This window comes from Centrocercus urophasianus, unplaced genomic scaffold (assembly GCF_019232065.1).
Source record: "Centrocercus urophasianus isolate 14NV4802_14NV808 unplaced genomic scaffold, USGS_Curo_1.0 seq_594, whole genome shotgun sequence".
In the NCBI taxonomy this organism is placed as follows: Eukaryota; Metazoa; Chordata; class Aves; order Galliformes; family Phasianidae; genus Centrocercus; species Centrocercus urophasianus.
In genome coordinates this window covers 34,583-38,827 of record NW_024885193.1, presented here as the reverse complement: position 1 = coordinate 38,827, position 4,245 = coordinate 34,583, and positions in this window count along the sequence as shown.

Below are 4,245 nucleotides of genomic sequence, written 5' to 3'. Positions count from 1 at the left end.
ATGGCAGTTGGGAGATGGTTGCAAGAATGTACCATGGAGTGGGGGCTCTGGGGGGGTGGTTCTCAGCCACCCTGCAGCTGCCTGGAACATACCAAGAGGGTCAGGGCAGGGGTTCTTGAGCACCCTGCAGCTAGCTGTCTGTGCTAGACAGCAGCAGAGGGGGTAGAGCGTGCTGATACCCCACAGGCAGCCAAGGGAGACGTAATCGTTAAAAACTGTTGAGTTTCAAGAGTTGTATCAGCTGTCCTTCGGCACCTCTTCTGCCCTGATCCCAGAGGAGAGAGATGGGGAGAAGAGCGCCCGGCATCCTCTGCATGACCTTACTGGGACAAAAAGGGGGTCTGCTAGAGGGCCTGTGTCTCTAGGGCCTGGTCTTGGCCTGAGAATTGGCCAGCTGTGGATGAGAAGGCCGATAAAAGATTGCAATCCTCAGCCTGCACTCTCCGTGGCAGAGTGGGTGATTGAAGGTGAAGCCAGGCTCTCTACTACAGCACGCAGAGCTGGATATCAGTCATGCCTCTAGAGGTCGTTTGGACAGATTTGATCTCTGCAGTTTGTGGAATAGCGGTCTTAGGAAACTTAGGGACAGGGATACAGGTGTGCAGGTGGATACAGGTGTGCAGGTGGCTGTCCCCCAGCAGTTGACCCCTGTGTACCTCAAGCACCAGGTGAAGAGGAAAGGGAGGTATTTGTTTCCTGTGCAATGTCTAAATTAGAAAATGTGCCAAGAGAATCAACAGACTGCTGTTGAACTAAGATTTAAGCTAGTTGTGTTCCTGTTTCTGGTGGTGACTTGCTCTGCCTGTGCTAGCATGGTACCAGATGATCTCAGTTTGTTCCTTGCTAGAAATGGTGGCAAAAGAGAAGCAGTCTGCCCTGTCTCGTGTTTTTGCTGGTAGGAAGCCAGCTACCATGATGGTGTATGTTTAATGTGTGATTCTCAGTTAATAAATTGCCTTGGGATATAAGACTATACACTGCTGTCACTGCCAAACCCGTAGAAAACAGTATGCAGTCTCCCTTTGGTGATGCACGTACGTTTGTTTCTGAATTTGATGTCTTCCTATTCAAACTCAATGAGCCAAAAAGGACATATAATTAAGGTGTCACAGTGTGCAGTCCCTTGCTGGTTTTCAGCTGTTTAATTCTGTTCAAAGAGTGGAAGTGTTTCAGCGTTATGGTTTTTAGAAATGCACGGCTTTTGTGTTAGTCACACCAGTGCAAGAACAGCCTTGCCTTTTAGATGAGTTCTTAGTGGTTTCGGTGCACTCTTTGCCACACTGGCAGGTGAAATCACATGCTTCTGTCTTTTTATTTCAATCCAGTAAAGGACTTGAGTGCAGGTACGGGTAAAATTTTGATACGCTGCTTCATAGTTCTATTGGTTTTATTTTGTCTGTAGATACAAGTGTCTGGAATGGATGTTTTTCTTGATTCCACTTATGTCATCCAACAGACTGTAAAATATGAAAATATTTGCACGTTTGCTGCAAAAAAAATCTCCACTAAATTACTGCCTTTCTAAGTGGTTGGTGGTTTTTTCAGATCCCTTGGAAATGGACTTGGGAAAACATAAAGTACAGTACGTTACATCATTCAGCTTCAGGTTGCAGTTCTGGAAGTTGCCTTTCTTTTTTTGCTATTGCAATTTCATACAAGTTTTCCCAGGTTATTAAGGGCATATGAAGTAAGTTTAGCCAGATTTAAATTCTTGTAATGCTTGTGATTTCTTTTATTATGTTATTTGAATTTCTTACGTATTTATCCCACCAGCAGCTATGAAACACAATAATATAATTGGGCTGTAAAGGCTTTTAGTCTTGGTGAAGAGACGAAATGTTTTCTAGGACCAGGAAATAAAATGACATGAACTTTTGAAGTTTAGCTCTTATCTTTGGAATGGTTGTATTACGCTGTCATTCTCTGGAATTATTTGTGCATTTCAAAAGCAAATTTCCTTAAAGATTTTCCCCTTCATCTGCAAGCTGTTGCCTGGAACCTGATGGTTGCAGTATAGCTTGTGAGTTTAGGGTTTTTTGAGTGTACTATATTAAAAAATTCTATTTGGCTATCAAGGCTGCATTTTGGTATCTTGGTGGTTCTCAATTCTGCAGCTAAATTGTTAAACAGCAGTCTCAAAATTTTAGGGCCTTGAGGCGATCTGCTCCTCTGCTCCTCTGGCAGTGTTACCCTGATGGAGTGTTGAGCTTGTGCATGAATCACTGCAGCATTAGGTCCAGGGTTCCTTGAGCCTGCATTGAGGTGGATTTGTTGGAGGAAGTCCAACTATGAGTGCTGTTGATTGTGGCATGGGGAATATGCTCCATGCTGTTGATTCTGCTGTGGCAGCAGTGACTTTCAGTGGGGGTGCAGGATGATCAGGTGGCAGCAGGGATGTTTTAATGACCAAAATGTTGGCTAGAGGACACTTCAAAGACTTCACCTGACTTGGTGGGCTTAGCAGTGAGCAGCATTATCCAGACAGCCTATTTCATCTCAGAAGTGTCCTCTGAGGAGTACGTGTTTGTGGTTTGGGCTTATCGGTGAGATGTTTTAGGCTACGTCATGTCACCTTCTATATGTGATTTCTTGTGTATATCCAGCTTTTATTGATCAGAAGTCTGGAAGCATGTGTGAAGAAGAAAGAAAAAAGAAAATGCTTCCGTATGTAGTATCTTCTTTTCACTTAAAGTCAGTTTCCCTGTGTGGCTGAGGAATTGATATAAAGGCATCCCAATTCTGTAGCTTTTTTGTCTCTCTGACCTCACTCTTTAACTACCGCTTAAAGATAAAATAGGGAGAGTTTGTAACCTCCAGCATAGGTTTTAGTTCAACTTTGTGCCTTGGATCAAAAATTATTTGGATCCTTTTCTGTCTTCACTGGGCGCAGGAGCCAGGCTGCAGGAGGTGGTTGTGATTTCCCTTTGAAGCAGTGGGACTTGGGGCCAAAGTGGTTTCCTTTCTGCATTGCTCTGGCCCCACATGAAGAGCCAGCTGCCTCTGCTCCTCAGTGGGTGGTGCTGGCAAACCAGAGTTAGAAACTGCAGCAAAGCCTTTCCACTGAAGCTGTTTGCTTAGGAGGTGACAGTAAAGCAGGAAGGGGGTATGAGAACAGCAGTTTGGGAATCTTTTCTTCGAGCCTCCAGCTGACATCCAGCTTGCTTTCTTTGTGGTTTGGTTCCCCGGGGCAGCTGGCAGGGCTGTGCCCCAAGGTAGCTGTTAAATTCTTTGACAGATGGTGAGAGCTGGTGTTGGCAGCACGCTGCACTTCAAAGTCAAGTACTGGCAGAATTGGTTGCAAATAATAATCGTTTATAAAGCCACACCAACCTGTGCTCTAGTTTGATGTTATTTTTTCTGCTTTGTTCAAGCAGCCTCAGTAATGAAATGCTCCTCAACGTGTTCTGTTAGTGGGCAACAGGCAATTTCTCCGAGTATTTGGAGGAATTTCATCAGTGCTGGGCTTTCAGCTATAAACCCCAGAGTCCCAGCATGGCAAGTAGTGGTAGGGTTTGTTTTGGCAGGCTGTAATAACCTTGGCCTCTTTTTGTGTGGAATAGTAGTGGTAAATAAGAAGCTGTACTGAAATTCCATGGCATGAGCTAATTAATTTGGGCAGATTCCTGTCTCCCAACTGTCAGCATGCAGTTTCTTAACACCTTCTATAGAGTAACAGGTCACATTCATTCAGAATTTCCTTGGAGAGGTCTATTCTCAAATTAATTTTTATTCGGGTGCGTAAAAATAGCCAGTGAAACAAAACTCTTCAAAACTGTAATGGCTTCACAGTAAGTCACAAATTAAAAGTAAGTATCTTTCAACTAGTGAGTGCTCATACTTTTTTACAAGATATAGTGGAAAGACTAGGCAAAATGGATTTTGAGAACTTTTTCTGAGGGGTCTTTTGTGTATGTTTTATTCTGTAATGACTGCGAGTCAGTAGTTACACCTTGGTAAGTCCAGTGGCTCATTTTCCCATTCCAACTAGTATCTTACCACTATCTATCTAATGAAATTTCTTTCAGGTAAGTTATATGTTTCCAATGTGTGCCATCTTAAATCAAATGGTAATGGATGCTGGTTACAAATCAGAGTGTACAGTGTTTCCAGTGTTCACTAAAAGCTGTGTTTTGTGCTTGGCTTTGTTGTTTGTTTCCCAACAACTCTTATTTCTATCATTAAAATACTAGCATGTCATACATCATACCCCTTCTTACTCTTTGCTCTTTTTGTTCCTGCAGGCAA